The 18,420-nt window shown below is 44.6% G+C and overlaps 1 non-coding gene across 1 annotated transcript; it reads left to right on the top strand.

Annotated features, from left to right (window-relative positions):
- Positions 1-16,561: 16,561 nt before the first annotated feature.
- Positions 16,562-16,634, top strand: TRNAG-ACC (transfer RNA glycine (anticodon ACC)). The gene has a single exon. It is a non-coding gene; the product is annotated as a tRNA-Gly (tRNA).
- Positions 16,635-18,420: the final 1,786 nt, after the last annotated feature.

Raw genomic sequence — 18,420 nt, 5'->3', positions numbered from 1 at the left:
CTTTTTCTAGTTTAATCAAAAGGAGGATCATTTCAGATTTTTCTGGATGTCCTCTGCTTCACCATTTAGTCCCACACTTTTATGAAGGCAATTTTGCACATTAAATCATTTAAAATTTTGGCCTTTTAGAATATTTAAGCAAAGCAAAGTACTTCCATGAGGGTTATTGATGGCTTAGAATATGAACAGTCATGTCCCATGCAGTGTTGAGACAGCGTATGTAATATACAGCAGGAATTGAGTTTTTGTGTTCCTCATGTGGGCTATATTTTGATGGGAAAGCTGTGAGAGAAGGGGCTGGAGTTCAGTCCTCTTCTCGTCTGACATCACCTTAGAAATCCTTGAAAGTAAGTGGAAATACATGCATGTTATTTCTCTGAAATGGCACAGGAAACCACAAGCTTAACCCCTCCGGTACACTCAGCTGCTCCCAAGCTGAAAGCCGCCATCCCAGCTGGCTCGTCGCAGGGCCAGAGGAAGCCGCTCACCCTCACCTCATGATGGCTTCCTGTCACAATGCAACGCTCCACTTGGGTTGGACCCCTTGTTTTAATGTGCAGAGCCATGTGGGGCATCACCTTCCTTGGAGAGAAAGTAAGTCCTACCTAATTAGAACTCTAGGAGAGCTGACAACTAGGCAGAATGCAATTTCTGCCCTTAGACCTTGACTAGAATGCCAGAGCAGATGCCTCAGGTTTTACAGAAGGATTATTCAGTCCCGTGCTGGGTGAGGCTGGTCCAGAGCCAAGCCTTGAGGACAAATGACTGGCGAATGTCCTCGGGTCTCTGAGCGCATGGTGCCAATGACCTGTGGAAACCCGCCTGGTGACACCATATATGACACCAGGTGACAGGGAAGAGGGGAGACTTAGCAGTTGGGAGCGGACACATGGGAGTTGGATGTTGAGGAAAAAGCCTTGGTGTCCATGCTCAGAAGGGTTGAGGATAATTCATGTAGAGAGGACTGGAAACCAACGTTCCATTCTCTGGAGTTCTTTTTCTTCGTCCTCTCAGTTGGGATGTGGAAACAGATTAAAGAAGACACTTCAAATTCTTTGTTTTCATTCGTTTGGAAATTGCAGTTCATTCAGACATTCACAGCACTCCAAACGGTGGCTGTATTAACTGAGATGGCCTTCCGCTGCATGGTAACAGAAATCTGTCCGTGCTGGCTTAACCACAGTGGTGGAACCATTTGGAGGCTGGGACAGTATCCCTACAAGGCCATCAGGGGTCTGGGGCTCTTCTTTCTGCCTTGCTGTCCTGGGCATGGACCTTTGGTCCTCACGCATACAGGATGGCAGCTGTACCTCATGACCTTACATATGCTTCCTAGGCAGCAAAGATGGGGACAGACAAGGGGAAAAGGTATGTGTCAGATGAGACCTCCTTTTTCTTGGGACAGTAATCATTTTCCCAAAAGGCCACCTAGGACACTTACACTTATCTCTCATTGGCCAGAATTAGGTCACATGAACTTCCAAAGTAATAAGGGAGCCTGATAAGAGGAGTACTTTTATCAAGCATGATGCCACTCTGCACAAAAATGTGATGTTAGTAAGGATGAAAAGGAGAGCAGACTTTGGATGGGTGATTGCTACTCAGGGTCTGCTGCAGTGGATTATCCAAGGGTCATCTTCAATAGGAGCCCCACTGACTGAGTGATTACGATGAGCTGAGCCCTGCGCAGAGGACATGCTGCACATGCTTTAATCTCTTAGCTCTCATGACAGATGCAGGTGAGAACAGAGAGTTTCTAATATCTCTAAGCCTCAGTTCCTTCTCTAAAATAAGGATGATTGTCTCTAATAGAAACATTGCATAATACCATACATTTAAGCAATGAGCCCTGTGCCTGGCACATAGTAGGTTCTCACTGACTTTTAGCTGTCATTTTCCAACATTTTAAACATCCAGTAAATCTAAATAGGAGTGCCTATTCTGTGTGAGGGCTCATGTTGAAGGCTTACCTGTCCACTGCCTTAATTCATCCACCCATCAACCCTGTGAGAAGAGGCACCATTATTAGCCTCATTTTGTAGATGAAGCAGGTTTTGCGAGATTCTCTAATTTGCCCAAGGGAGTGGTGAAGCCTGGATTTCAAGGCATATTCTCCGACCTATCCAGGAATGGGGAGGAAGGTGATCCTCAGGGCTGAGCCTGACTGTGGGGAACCCACAGCTGCCCATGTCCACCGCATCTGGGGAGACTTGACTTCTTGAGAAGGGCTGAGGAGGTTCAGCTGTGAGTCCCAGCCCTGGACACAAGGACCAAAGGAGTGCAGGGAACGAAACTCCGCAGCAACTCAAAACGTTCCTTGACCACAGGGTTCTGAAATTGTGACTGTGGAGAATTTTAAAATAAATGGGGCCCCTGGGTGCTTGTTACACTTGAGAATTCACTAGCTGTCTCCTTTTCTCTGTGTCCTTTCTTGATCCTCCGATGTTTATGGCCTGAGCAATTGAATATACAAATGGACAATGGCTGGAGCATAATGAAAATAGAACTCTGGTCCACAATCTGCAGCAAGCAGCCCAGGATGTCAGCCTGCAATCTACAAGTCATATTTGCAGGAAGTCAGATCACTATCTCTAGCAACTGGTCCTGGAAGCCAAACAATAACCTGTGTGACAATTGGCCCAAACAGTCAAGATTTGATTAACAACTTCCAGCTTCCTTAAGTTTTGTTCCTGCTTCCAGTTTAGAACCACCCCGAAAAAATCAAGTAAGCCCCTGCTAACCATCACCTGGGATGCCTGCTTCTGGTTATCCAGCCTCCAGCTTCCCCAGGCCACCAGCCTCTGATGAGGGAATATCCGAAACCTTCCCTTTTCTCCTCTCTAAAACTTTCCCACTTCTGTGCCTGCCTTGGCGTCTCTGTCAAAACGCACGTGACAGTAGCAGCTCCTCCGCTAGAGCAAGCTCTGACCAAACAGCCCTTGCCTGTTCTCATTGGCTCAGTCTTTGTTTATTTTGACAGACAAATGTTCGTCCAATAAAAAAAAAAATACAGTATTTCAATTAAAAGTTTCATACAAATGAAGTGGGAACAAACAGTTTGGGTTCTGGGCAAGTTGGGTGTTATTTTCATGCTTGAATTTCAGAGCAAACTGAAGGGTACACAATACATGGAATAGGAGAGAAATGGATTTTGAGTTAATGGGGTTGAGATTAGGGCGTCTGGTTTGCCAAAGGAGAGCAATTGCTTTGTTTGGGAATATTTTGAATAAAGTGAGAACCCTTAAGTAAGTTTTATAGCTGTATTCATGGTGCACATGAATGTATGAATAAATGCAAAAACTTAGCAGTTAATTCCTGGTCTTGCCTGTCACAAATCTTAAGTGCTTTGCCTGTCTGACACATACTCAGACAAGCCATCTGTCCTGCATTTGAGTTTAATCATAGACAATGAATTTCAAAGCTCTGTTATTTGCCAGACGTTGGACAACTAAGTGCAGAGACCTAACTTTCAGAGGAGAAAAAACATGTACATTGAGGCATGACTGCGAATTAAAAGCAATTTGACTAAGTAAATTATAAATCTACCATAATCTCGTCCAGCTCTGCTTACAGCCCAGCTTGCTTTGTGAGTCTGAGGGAAACCAAATGAGACAAAGTTTCTGTCTTTCTCTCTTTGCTCCCGTTTCCTTGGCAACCATAATCTTTATCTGCGCAAAGATGGGCGACTGCATCGAGGAAAGGCAGTTGGAAGTTCAGCAAAGTCTGTCACAAATCCCTTTCTTGTGTTATCAGATGATTGGGCGTGTTACGAAAAGTGCTTTTACACCGTTTTGAGATGGTGCTGGGAGTGTTTACGGGAGATCCTAGAAATGCTGAGAGTACTTTTTTCTTCACGAGACATGCTAATATTGTAACTACAAAGAAGATGAAATCAGTAGACACAAACTAGGCACTTGCAAAGTGAGAACTCAAATGTCTCTCTCTCTGACTAGGGTCTGACTAGTATATTTACAAGCTCTAAATTGCAAACACGGAGTTCTGGCCAAGGCATTGCTGCCAGGAGTACCATTTTGAGAGAACAGATCTTGGAATTTTGCGATCATGTGTCTGCTCTGAAAGGAAGGAAGGGAGAAAGAGGAAAAAGCAGAAGATAGCCCTGGAGAGAGGTCTCTGGTGGATGCTGGGCCACCTCACATCCCTTCCTGGTACTTTGTGAGGGTGCATCTATTCAAGAGATGGGGGTCAGTCAGCACCCTTTTTCAAAATGGAAAGACCTAAGCTCCATTTTGGGAGCTGTTAGTCATTCAACCCTTTGTATGAATCAGGCCCTGCTGAAGGGTGGGCAGGGGTTGGGAGTGCTGAGAAGCTTCCTCAGGGAACCCTGGAAGGGTGCTTGCCTGAGTGGGGCTCGTACCACGACATTCCCTGGGGAACACGGGAGCTGGGAGGCCTGGGGGTGTGCTAGCAGCCAGTGGGAGTGGGAGAAGAATGAGAAAGGTAATATTTTACTTCAAAATGTTATAGTTAGGAGGGAAGGAGAGATGAACGGGCAGAGCACAGAAGAGTTTTAGGGTCCCGAAACTATTCCATATGATGCTATGATGGTTGATACGTGTCATTAGACGTTTGTCCAAATCCATAGAACATACACTGAGTGAATTCGAACACAAACTGTGGACTTCGGGTGATAATGGTGTGTCAATGTACGTTCCTAACAGGCACAGGTTGTAATTAATGGACCACTCTCGTGGAGATGCTGATAGAGGGGAGATGGTGTGTTGTGTGAGGGTCAGCATGTCTGTGGGAACTCTGCATTTTGTACCCAAGTTTGCTGGGAACCTACAATTGCTCTAAAAAAATAAAGTTCATTAAATACTCCCAAATAAAAAGAAACAAAAGGAGTCTTTTAAGGATATCAAATAAATTGTTTAATCTAATCAAGTATAATGTGTGTATATATATATATATATGTATATATATATATAACTGTTTATATATATATAAAACTGTTACCATGGGTGGACGCCATGCACGGGAAAGAGAGAAAGCTCTTCCTCCCATGCTTGCGTTCATTGTCCCAGGACTCAGGGTAAGGCTGGCCCAGTGGAGGATCAGGAAACGAGCCATGATGGGTAACCACGGAACTAACCATCAATTATAATATCGCCGCTGGGAGGATACGTCCCCTGTTCTAGCTGCGAACTTACAATCCACACTGTCAGAACCGACGCAATCACAGGTTAATGACAGTGTGTATTTTGGCAAATATCTACACGTGAATACCTCTACTCACAGTGTCAATGCTGATTCAGAGATTTTTTTTTTCTGCTAGTTTTTTTTTTCTCCACAAGACCTCGTGTTTGAAATTTAAGTGCTGTAACATATTTTAATTTCCATTTTCAGGTATTTCTCTGGAGCAGAAAGTAACTTTGTAAATGACAGTATGGGTGTACAAATGCCCATAGGACTAGAAATTCATTTCATCATTCATTGGTTTATTTGCTGGAAAAAATTTTTTTCAAAAACAGAGAAGGGAGGGATAATAATCCCAGGTGGAAATGTAGAAATGTTCAGAGATAAACCAGACCATTTGGTAAAAACAATGGCTCTTTAAAAAAGCTCTAGTAGAGCTGATTGAAGATAGCCGGGGGGAAGCAGACTGCTCCTCTCTCGGGTGACACTAGGCTGGCCTTGCTGGCCTGCGCTAGGGCCGGGCTCTTCAAGGTCTCTGTGAGGAGGCACTTTGGAGCCTGGGGGTCCCTGGGTGTGGAGAATGGGGTGGGGGTACTGAGGCACGATGGAGGCAAGTAACGGGTAATTAGGTTCTTGTCTCATCGCAGAAAGAATTTAGAGAGGAGACACAGAGGTCAAGAAAGTAAAGAGACATTTATTAAGCTATAGATAGGATGCTCTCAAGGGGAGAGCAGGCAGCTTCAAGTGAGCAGCTGCCCTGAGTTTCTATGGCAAGTTGGTTGCATTCGGTGTAAAAATGAATGGGCAGAATATTCATTAGGGAGGGAAAGGTTCGGGGTTGTATTCCCTGATCTCTGTCCCAGCTCCACCTTCCCGAAGGGAGGAGGGATTTTTGTCCTTATTCAGTCTGGATCGGAAGTGTCAGAAGTACGTGTCATTGCATGATGGGTACTTGTAATCTGCAAGGCTAATTCCATTGTAATGAGGGCACACTGAGCAAAAGGTTACATTGGAGATTCCTGCCTTTTCCCACCTTTCTTTGCCTGCTTCCAGGACACTTGTCATCCAAAAATGTGTGATTTCTTATCAATCTGGAGGTTCTTGCCTTTTTCTCTGTCTGCCCAAGGAACCCTGTTGTTCACAGGATGTGGGGTTTCCTGTATTTGGCCTGTACCGCCCTTTCTATGCTCATATCTAGCTACCTGCCTGCTCTAACACAACTGCCTCCAAGGGCAGAATCCTGAGGCTTCGGATTGGCACTTCCTGTGCTCAGACCTTCAACATTCAGTGAGTTACTCAGGCTGGGTGGTGAGCTGTCGTTAGCCGATCCTTTCCCGCCTCTGAGAACAGGGGATGAGCAGGACTCCTCCCTTTGCATCTTGGAGAAAGCTTGCAGGTGCTCTTTAGAACCTCGAGGTCGGAAGGGGTGGCTGTAACTGCACCTAGAAACCAGGGGCCAGGCAGGAGCCCTCGGTGGAGAGCAGAGCGGGAGAACCAGAGAGTGGAGAAGAGCTGTCCATCCCCCCCTCCTGGGGTTTGGGTCACACATGGACACCCTAGTTCACAGGTGGGCCTGGAGGGGCGTCAGCGAGTCCGTGATGGGCATAGCACCCGTCTGCGTAACCTATGGCACTGGACAGAGCCTGCCAGAAAGGAAAGAGAGATGAGTAGACAGAGAAGCTGGTGCCCAACACAGGAGCCCCACCATCAGTGGGAAATGTGTGTTTAGAAAAGCGTTTTCTCTTCTTCCTGCCGTGCTTCACAGGGGTCAGACCTGGGATGTGGTCTGAAGGCTCTCCCTGCCTCTGGTACAGAGGCCTTGCTCCTGTACATCTCCTGCTGGTCTCATCCCGTCTTGACGTCTGCTTCTTGGAGGACCCGACTGTCTCAGGAGGGTTACAGCTGAAGACTAAGACTGAAATCACCCCTCCCTGTTCTCTCACCCCGGGGCCCTGGGATTGCGTGTGGGCCAGGCAGGCCTAGGAGCAGGTGAGGGAAGCTTTCGAAAAGGGGCGAGATCACCCCAGTGGCCCAGCTTTTGGTATCTCACTTCCAGAGGGGTAGCTTCTTCACTTACTCTTTCATTTTGGGGGAGATGCCTGAATGTTTTTGAAACCGTCGTAGCATTTGGCAACGAGCTGCCTGAGCAGAGTGATACGAGTGCTCTGCTCACAACGAAGCTGCAATTTTAGGCAGGATCTACAGAGCATCTCCGCATCTAACAACTCCTGGAAACTGGGCGGTAGTTGCAGGATGCATAACATCTGCTTATTTCATTTTGTTACAAGTCACCTGGGCAAACACTCTTCCTCACTCTGCCCCGTAAGTGAGCTAATGTCCAATTAGAACACTCTGGTTAGTAACAGCAGCCATCATCCAGGGGCCGTCAACAGCAAAGCCTTCAAGGTAATGGCACGTCTCCATTTAACAAAACCAAACCATTATTTTCCTTCTAGCTCAGATGGGCCATTTGCTAATGTCCTACCAGCTCTAAGAGCTTATTCTCTGAGGAAGAAGCAGCCTTGGTTTCTTGGAGAAGAAACTACTCCTTTTATCTGGGGGTGTTAAATAAAAGGATTTGAGAGCCATCGAATGTGCTATAACTGCACCATGGCCCACTCCCTTCTGATGGGTTTTAAAAGCAGGCCTATTCTGTCTATTCAAGATTTTCCACCAGAGACCTTTGAGCATTGTTATGAAATAGATGCCCAGCACACTGAGTTCCACAGTTATTTCTCCTCCTATTTTTTTCCCCTCAAATTACTAGAATGTTCCTCAGGAACAGCAGGTTGATGGAATGTGCCTGCGAGGACCTTCCAGCTTAGGAAGCAGCAGGAAGCCCACGCCGGTCACCTTCAGTTTACGAAACACCCTGACCCCCTAGCAAGTGTCTTTCTTCAAGGTCAGTTTTCCAGTGCTGATGCATAGAATTGGGAGACGACCAAAGGACCACTGATGGATGCAGGTATCTCGATGCCACCGGCCAGGCCTGAGGACAGCTGGAGACACAGGTGGTGTGAGCTGCGTTCCTGTCCCGCCTCAGGGCGCCTGGGGCAAACTGGACAGGGTAGGGGTGAATGAAGGTGGTCTCAAATGGGGCTCCACCCAAAAGCTGAAAGTTCCCTTTCAGGGCTCTATGTGGGTTTTCTCTCTTTACTCCAAAGGCAAAGCTTTCACAATAGCCTGGGATCAGAGCTATTACCAGTCTGGGGTTTCTAGTCAACCTGGAATCCCGACTCGCGGCCTGTGCTTAATTTTCTGCGGTGACAATTAAAGCTCATGAAAAAGCTGACACATTGTTTTTAGCCTTCAGGTCGTCTCTGTGATTCACTTCAAAGTCTTAAGGAAGGAGGAGAGGAAACTATATTAGTCACAGGGAAAAAAAAGGTTGGGGCCTCCCTGTTTCCGTAGTAAACTTAATTGTAATTGGAGAGTCCTTGAATGACTTCCACTGAGAAAAGCCCCTTCTGCTGAAATGTTAACAGCAGGAGAGGAAGCTGAGTCCCCTCCACATGCTGTCCTTCACCCTCTGGAAATGCCATCGAGGGGACAAAACAGGATCCCCGGCAGCCACAGGCCTTGTCGCCAGTTCTTCTTTTGAGTTTAACTGAAGGAGAAATGACAGATGATGAAGACTACGTTTTTTAAAACTAGAGAAAGTTGCCCGGAGAACTGATGAAAACGATCTCAAACTTCTGACCAAAATGAAAATATCTAAGTAATCTAGGCTGTCCCAGGTAGGGTGCGATGCCTCACACTAGACTGATTTAAATAGTAATAAAGATTCAGCTTGTTATTTAACCTGATCGTCATAGTTCCAGATGGGAATATTTCCCAGGGAATTTGAAAAAAATATTTTTGGAGGTGAGATGTGGGGCTTTCTGTGGCTCCTGTGGTGGGTGCAAGGGTCCACAGAGGTGCACCGAAGGCCTGGATGAAAGATGATGAAAACATGCTAGCTTGCTACTGGGAAGTGATTTTTTAAAACCATTCCGCTTTTGAGAAAGATGAATCAAGGAAGAGCCTCAGTTAAGCCATTGTGTAATACAATTTTGAAAGCCTTTGAGAATGTCTAGGGTAAAAGCTAATAAGCAAGAATTGTTTGGCATCTGGGACACACCTTTTCACAGAGAAGGTGTTATCCTTGATGGGGAGACTTCCCATGATGGCCCCTGAAGTTTTGTGGCCCAAATGTAGCTGACCCATAATCCCGTTCTTGCTTGGATTCTGATGAATTTGGTCATGGGGGTGGAGCCGGGAGGATCAATCATACGCAGTCATGCGAATTAATCTGCTCCCTGCATTTTTCTTTTAATATGTCATTGAGTTCTTTCCATGGGAATATTTTTCTAATCTTGTTCTCTTTTCCTCTGGAAGCAGGTTGGGCATCAGGACATTAGGACCATTGTAGACACCCTGGCTGAGCTCTCCATATCATTCAATCAGCAGACATGTCCAACCAGAAACAGGACTTGTTCTGTTCTGTTCTTTTTTTTTTTTCTTTTTATTGAAGTATGGTCAGTTTACAACATTGTGTCAGTTTCTGGTGCACAGCATAATGTTTCAGTCATACATATACAGACATATATTCATTTTCATATTCTTTTCCATTATAGGTTACTGCAAGATACTGAATATAGTTCCCTGTGCTACAGTAGAAACTTGTCATTTATCTGTTTTATGTATAGTAGTTAGTCTCTGCAAATCTCAAACTCCCAATTTATTCCTTCCCACCTCATTTTCCCCCTGGTGACCATAAGTTTGTTGTCTATCTCTGTGGGTCTGTTTCTGTTTTGTAAATAAGTTCATTTGTGGTTTTGTTGTTGTTGTTAGATTCTACATATAGGTGATACCATATGGCATTTTTGTTTCTCTTTCTGGCTGAGACCTTATTCTTTTCTCTTTCACGTGCTGCAGGCCTCCTCAGTCCAAGCTGCCTAATAAGCACTTGTACTTCACTTCTAACTGTTCTTTCTGGGTTTCCTTTGCCAGTTTAGACCTGGAACTTCAAGCATTTTGAATGAATGGAATCAGAACATACATTCTCAGTGGCTTGACTATGGACAGAACTTCTTAATACAATCTCTCATCAGCATTACTTTGCAGAAGTATAGTCTGTTGGCCAACAGCTCAGACCTCCGAACGACTTTCCTTGATCTCTTTGCAGTGCATTTAATACCCCATTGTGGTCTATCGCTTTGGCCCTGCGGAACCTCTTACCGTCATGTGCTGGGATCTATGTCAATCAATACTGTCACAGGATGTAAGATGTTCAGCTAAGAGCTGATGGACTGGGAAGCAGAGCAGACGTGTAACAGCATGGTCTGCTGATCGTAAATGCAAGAGGAGACGATGAATGTGCAAAGCATTTACCCAGGTTAATTGGCGGACCTTACGCCGTCTTCCTGTCTTTAACAGCAACATGGATATTTTAATAGATGCTCTCTCTGAAGTATAGACGACATGATGAACAAATAGATGTGCCATTTATTTTTTTAACTACTTTTAGCCTTGGGATAAATGACTAGAATAGAATTGTACACATTTGTTGATTGATGAAATGGAAGTTGAGTAAATGAAAGTGTTTCTTTCTCCCTCTGATGCCTTCTTCCGTGGGCACTAGGGCTTCTTTTTATATTGAGGCAGGCCCTAAGGCACAGTGGCATTGCTGCTGTAATAGGGAAGCCTGGCTTCATCGTATTTTCCTAGCTTGCAATGGCATCAGCCTAGGTCACTAGGAGCCGCGTGGGTCTCATGATGCCGGTCTTGCATCTGGAATGTCTCTGCACTTGAAAACCATTACTGCTTTAATCATCGCCACACCCCTGAGAGGAACCTGAGGTGGAAACTCTGACCCGCAGTCCAGTACTACAGGTGAAGGAGGTAAGGAAGACATACTGAGCGACTAGATGGCCCCCACACCCAGACAGCCCGCAGGCAGCACGCCAGCGTTGAGGAACTGGGGTCACACTTTCAGCCACAGGGCTGTGTTTCTGTGTGGAACGTCCAGCCACTGAGACAGTCAGTGACCCTGTGGCTCCTGAGGTATTGCGTCAGCAGGCGATGTGAATGGAGTCTCAGAACCTGGTAAATTAGCTTCATTCTGGCTTGACTGATTATAAAGGAATACTTGTGTGACACGAGGAAAAATTTAGTTCTTTCAAAGGATTTTGAATTGTTGGTTTGGGGCAGCCTGATGGGTAAATTAGACCAGAAGAGCAGACATAGAGCTCAGTGGTCTTGCTCTTGGACTGGCCTCCCCTCCGCCCCCGAGGCCAGCAGGCACTGTCTCCCATGCAGACGCAGAGCATCCGCAGACACGCACACACACACACGCACGCCATCCAGCTCTCCTCTGGCTCTGTGACTCTTTTTCAGTTGACAGGTAAAGGAGAACTACAATACTAGGATATTAAGAATTAAATTAAAACTGTATTTCTTCTAAAAAAGCCTCAGAGGACAAAGCGCCTGTTGCTACTGAGCCAGTTTATTATTTCCTGAGGCGCCTAGGGTCTGTCCTAGAGCCAAAGAGGCCCTTGGCCACGGGCACGTGAGGCCTCAGGAATGCGGGAAGGGCACGCGCGGCTGGGGTCTGCTGGTCACATCATGGACAGCGAGTGCTCACCGAGAGATACAGGGCCTGTTAGGCGGGTAACCTGGGGAAGAAAAGTGCTGATGTGAAGTGATGCTGCACAGGACCACTTACTTCATTCAAGTGTGTGAGAAAGGGTTACATACGGCATCATTCTGAGTCTTGGTTACTTGCAGCCCATTTGGGGCAAGCTGTGTTCCTGCCCTAAAGGAGTGGGTCTTAAGGTGGAGGTGTAGGAAAACCGGGCGAGACGGGATGGCCGTGTCCCAGGTCTTGGGCGAGTCCCTGGGACGCACCCCATCAAGTGAGGGTCCTTGGCTTTGCACAGTAAAGCGTTCAAGAGTGAGACATAGTGAAGTGAAAGTAGATTTATTCAGAGAGATACACACTCCGCAGACAGTGCAGGCCGTCTGAGAAGGTCAGAGAGGCCACGATGCACAGGGAAGTGTTTGGTTTAAAGTAAAAGTAGATACACACTCTGCAGACAGAGTGCAGGCCTCTCAGAAGGCGAGAGAGAGGGCGACCCCGAGGTGCGGGGTTAATGGTTTTTGTAGGCTCAGTAACTTCGTATGCTAACAAGTGGGAGGGTTATTCCGGGTACTTGGGAGAAGGGGCAGGGACTCCCAGGAACTGGGCCACTGCCCACTTTCTGGCCTTTTGTGGTCGGCCTGGAAACTGTCATGGTGCCTGTGGGAGTGCCACTTAGCATGCTGATGTATCACAGTGAGCGTAATGAGGCTCAAGGTCTACTGGGGGAGCCAGCGCTCCCGCCATCTTGGGCCCAGTTGGGTTTTAACCAGTTTTTGTCCTAATTTCAATTGCTGTGTCATTCCTTTGTTGGTTGTGCCCTGCCCCTTTCCCTCCTGTCTCAGAGGGACCCTGAAGAGATGACCTAGTCCAGAGGTTCTCCTGTCCATCAGACTCAGTGCTTCTTTTTTTCCTCATTACAAATATTTTGTCATTTCCCCCTTTACTGTCTAAAACTTGCCAGATGACCTACCACCACATGTCCTAGTACCACTGTAGTGTTGGGGCTGTGTCACAGTTCAGATCCCCAGCAAAGAACCTGAGACAGCAGCAGAGGGCGGGAGGTATGTGGGACACGCTCCCAGAAACAGCCCGGGTGGGACAGAGAAGGCAGCAGGGTTGGGCAGAGACAGACGTTGGGCTGTGTGTGTGTGTGTGTGTGTGTGTGTGTGTGTGTGTGTGTTGAGGAAATCCCATGGGAGCTCTGGAGCTGGGGTGACCCTGCAGAACTGCACCAAAGCAGAGCCTTGTTACCCCCCAGCGAACAGTCAGTGGACGCAGACAGCTCCTCCGCAGGAGCCACAGGGTGGGACCTTGGCATTGGCAGCCCTCTGGATATGGGAGGGTTGCAGGGAGAGGGTAGGGGCGCTCAGCAGTGGGCTGGCAGCAGTCCACACTCCTGCAGCAGAAGAAACCCTGGAACGGGGGCTGGGGTGGGGCACACAGGGTCTAGTGCATCCTGTAATAAGAAGGAAAAAAATAGGAAAGTAACTTATAATAAAAGCGTATGTATTTTTGGCATAACTAGACTAAAAGATACTCTGAAGTAATTCCATACTTACAACTACTTCTTTTTTTAATCTTATCTTTCCAACTGTTGTTTATCAACTACTCAGTTTTCAAAAATTGTTTTCTTTTTTCCCTCAATGTGGGGAGGTAATTTTAGGTTTATTTGTTTATATTTTTAAACAGAGGTACTGGGGATTGAACCCAAAACCTTGTGCATGCTAGGCATGTGCTCCACCGCTGAGCTATACCCTCACCTTAGTGAGGTTTTCTTTTTTTTTTTTTTTTTTTTTTTTTAAATTGATGTATAGTTGCTTTACAAAGTTGTGTTAGCTTCAGGGGTACAGCAAAGTGATTCAGTTATACACATATTTTTTTCAGATTCTTTTCCATTATAGGTTATTACAAGATACTGAATTCCCTGTACTATACAGTAACTCCTTGTTGTTTATCTATTTTATATATAGCAGTGCATATCTGTTAATCCCAAGCTCCTAATTTATCCTCCCACCCTTTCCCCTTTGGTAACCATGAGACAACTATTTCTAATGAATTAGTTGGGGTTTAAGAGAAAAGAATACTCAGCTGAGTATTGCCAGCTTTGTATTTGGCATTTTGAAATAAGGTCCCAGTAAGTGTATTTGGATCTATACTTGAATGCAGCAGTTACATATGCAGGCTGATATATCGTCATCACAGACGTACTGAAAGGGTGATCAGTTCTTGGTAAAATTCCAAGCAAAACAGGTATTTGCACATGGTGGTTACAGTCTAGAAAAATTCAATGTATATTAAGTCTGTGAAGAAATAGTTTGTGTTTATGTGTTATATGGAGTCAGATCTTTATCAAGTTTTTCACTTATATAATTGGACATTCATATGAAATTTAGGGTGGGGTATGGGAAAATTCTCTGTCACGTGGACCATGTCTCACACTCAGCAAGGTGTTTACCACCTCTGGTTCCACCCACTTAAATGCTAGTGGTGCCTCCCAATCACTGCAATAATCAAAAATACTCCCACACATTTCCAAACTTCCCCAAAGGGTACTATCCCTTCCTTTGAAAACTAAGTTGGTCAACCTTCTGCTTCTAGCCTAAATATACCTGTTTTCTCAAGATTTTGTCAGCAAGAGATGTGGCAGCTTCTGGGTGGGGGGGGGGTCCCTATTTCAGCAAAGTCGTCCAAATTACAGAGCATGGCTATGTGCTCACATGGGCAAAACCAGAGTCACTCCTGGGCTCCCACAGCCTTGAGTGCTGACCGCCTGGGCTCTCCCACAAAGCTTGGGGATGCAGCTCTCAAGTGTTTGAACCCCCAGTAGATGGTCAAAACCACAATCTGGTTTACGGATGGCTAACATCCAGGAAGGGCTGTGTGCGTCGCGGGCTCCCATCCCTTAGCTGGATTTTGTATTGCCTGCCGTGGCTGCTCACCTGCCTCTTGCTGTGGGAAAGGTGAATTTCAGGAGAAATAAATCTATCATGCCGGCTTAAATACAAGCCAGGGAAATGGTTATTTTCCCATGTGCTGGATTTGACCCTTACTGGGGCAGACTCTGATTCTTCCTTTCGTCCTACACCAAACAGCCGGCCCAGCAAACACAGGGGAAGCAGCCTGCCTGGAGGGGAGGATGAGGAACGTCAGGCCAAGGACCAAGGAAATGGGATTAGAGAGAAGAGGAAAGATTTCTAAGTTGATCTGAAGTACAAGACAATAGCAACTCCAGTTGAAATTGAAAAGGAAAGTCTCTAACGTGAATTATTTCACACAGGATGTTTTATGCTAATTCCGATGTTAAGGTTTAAACTTAACGTGCTTATACAGCAAAACTGCTGACACCAGTGATGGCGCCGTCAGCATAAGGAATTACATGACTCTGGAAATGACTGCCTGAACCTTAGGGTAACTTGCATCCAGAAGAGTCCAGGCAAGGCGAGGGATGTGTTTTATCTGCGCACCTGAGTAACATACAGACAAGTGTTAGTCATTTGTTTATGAATATTTTCCATTACCACTCATCTCCCAACATATGGCAAACATTTCTTATTGCTTGCTCTGTCCCCTCTTCAACGGGCTGCCAGAAACAGCTGGCATGTATCTTTTTATGTTTTTGCTGATAACTTTTCTGTTGCGCTGGGTTTCTTCTTGTAATTAGACTGAACAATTGTTGATCTACCAAAGACGTTAGTTCATTGTTGCTGAGATGCCCAAGGGTGTTTTTTAAATGGATAATCGACCACATTGCTGATTCTGCCTCTGAAAGTGAGCGTCTGAGGAATTTTCGAACAAGAGTATGTTGACATAAGCCCCGTCCTACACTCCAAGGATCACAGAGTGGTAATGTTCTAAATTGTGCTATTGCACCTTTGTAGGCTTGACTCGTTCACATCTCATCAGAAAAAGCAGTGCTCAAAATTACTTGCACACAGTTGATTGTTAAATCTGATATGGTGCCGCCTTTCTCATTTCAATTTGAGCTCGATTTTATGCAACGTTTCTTAGTTTTTGAAAAAAATAATAAAAGCAATTCTGAGTATTTGAGCTTCAGGTAAGGAAGCAAAATGGATTTTTCAAATGCCCTCTTGAGAAGCAGGGACATCACATTCAGCAGTACAGGTTGTGCACAGCACAACTGCTCTTGGAGACCCCAACCACAACCAGCACGTGCAGGTGGACCCAGACTCCTTCATAGGAGGCACCGTTAAGTGCATTATGCTGATTCCAAGGACATTTCATTACCCAAGACCTCCTCCCTACTTTGGTTTTCAGATTTGCACTTAGATTCTTAGAAACATGGACTGATGTGGACAGAGGCATTGTGGGACCTCTCTAGTCCTGGAGATGAGGGAGACTTTACCATTGGAACCCTCCCAAAGTAGGTTAAGTCAAAAGAATTGTAATCAATCTGGGTAATATCATTTGCAATAAAAACAAAGGAGGCTCAGAAACTAATCTGAAGGTAATTTCAAACAAGGATTCTAAAAAAAAAGTGATTTTTTTTCAAATAGTTATTTTTCTAAAAATAAATTACATGCTTGCTTTATTTTAAAAATAAAAGGTTCTCAGTACTTAATTTTTTTCTGCATTCAATTCTCAATTTTCTGTGCTTCTAAGGACAGGAATATCATTTATAATTGACTTTTAACCTTAGCCAAATATCTTATTGGGCTGATGACTAAAACAAAAAAAGAGCAAATTATAGTTTATCTCCTCTTTTTTTATCTCTGCCTGCACATTATGTGTATGTGAGTACATGTATACATTAAAGTAAGGATGTGGGGAGGGTATAGCTCAGTGGTAGAGCACATGCTTACCATGTATGAGGCCCTGGGTTCAATTCCCAGTACTTCCTTTAAATTAAAAATAGATAAACCTAATTACCACTCCCGCCCCCCAAAAAACTTAAAAAAAAGTAAAGAGGCAGGCTATAAGAACATAAGCAAGAAAAGACATAAGCCTAGTAAAAAGATACATTCTAGAATCAGTCTCAGAGTAGTTGGATTAATTTGAAAAAAAAAAAAAGTGAACTGTGTTTAAATAGTACCACAAATGAAAATTGCATTTTCTGTTATGGTCATAGTTGAGAAACAGCATCACAAAAATGAAAAGGTTCTATATGTTAAAAATACTTAAGGCAAAAACTGAGCAGTTTTTTTCCCCACAAAGCATAAAAAAGGGCTAATTGAAAGTGGACAAAAACCACAAATGGACAACCTACCAAAGAGAAAACTACAACTAATACAAAATATGGGAAAATGTCCAAACACAGAGATGCAAATTAAGGCAAGAGGTCATGCATGATTTCTTTTCTTTTCTTTTCTTTTTTTTTTTGCCTAACAAATTAGTAAAATTTAAGAGAGAGAGAGAGAGAAAACTGACAAGCACAGGACAGTGCCTTCATACATGGTCAGTGGGAGGATAAAACGACATCATTAAAGATGCAGTCTGGACTATAAATTTTAGGGATCTTTAGAAGTTTATAACTTTGAGCCAATTATGACACACCCAAAGGGCCCTTGCTATGGAAGTAATCCTCCTTATTGAAAAAGTGTGAGGTTAAAAGGCTTATGGAAGCCCTGAACGCCCAACAGGAGGAGACTGGTGAATGAAACAGTGGTACATCCACTCGATGGAACGTTGTGCAACCATTACACCTCATGTTTATAAAAGTTAGGTCATAACAGAGGAAAATGTTTATGATAGAATGCTAAATAAAAATTAAGCAGTTCTCAGAGTCATACGTGGGACATTAGCTTGATTATATTAACGAGAAGAAAAAGTACCACCCAAAAATGATGTAAGAGAAAAAAGATTGGAAAGAAATACCCAAATGTAAACTATGATTTTTATTTGAATGATGATTTGAGTGATGGAGCATGCATTTCCTTTTTTTCAACTTTTCTCATTTTCTTTAAAAACCAGAAACAACATCCAAGGCTATAAATATAAAAACCATCAATAGTAACAGGTTACGACTATAGACCAAAAGAAGTAAATGGTGAGGCTCCTATTCTGGTATCAGATGAAAAATTCTACCTTTAAAGGAAGTTGGGTGCATTTTCCAAAAATTCTAGACGTTGACATGGGCTAAGCTGACACATTATGATAAAACATGAGGCATAAAGTTGACAGTCGTCACGTTAGGTTTATCGTTCTGCACATGTGAGCCTCCAAGGAAAGGATTTTATTCTGCGTTTTTCTTTTTGGTTGCCAGAGATAGTCCTGTGGACCAAGCCGTGAGCCATCATTCAGCCTGTCCTGTGTGAGCTCAGCTTGACTCTGCCCCTGTCCACCAGCCCCTCCTTCTTTGGCTGTCCCTGCGTCTGTCCCCTTCTCTTTACGAGGGAAGCCTGACTGCTGGATACTCCACAGAATGGATGCTAGAGCAGGCCACTCCCAGGCCATTTGGAGTTAATATCTACTGACTCACTACTGCCTGTCTACATAAATGCCCGGTTTCGTCACATCTGATATTTCCGGTTCTTTTAGAATTATGCCTGCAGCTATCAGTAACATCACCAGTTAAAAGTCAAAAAATCTTTAAAAATCTTACCTACAACAAACAAACTGGGTTGGGGATCTTGAAGGTTTGGAGAGAGAAAGACTTTCAAAGACAATGGGTTTGAAAGTTCCCTATA

This window comes from Camelus dromedarius, chromosome 3 (genome assembly GCF_036321535.1).
Source record: "Camelus dromedarius isolate mCamDro1 chromosome 3, mCamDro1.pat, whole genome shotgun sequence".
Lineage (NCBI taxonomy): Eukaryota > Metazoa > Chordata > Mammalia > Artiodactyla > Camelidae > Camelus > Camelus dromedarius.
Note: the sequence above shows the minus strand (reverse complement) of the source record. Positions and strands in the feature narration are given on the sequence as shown.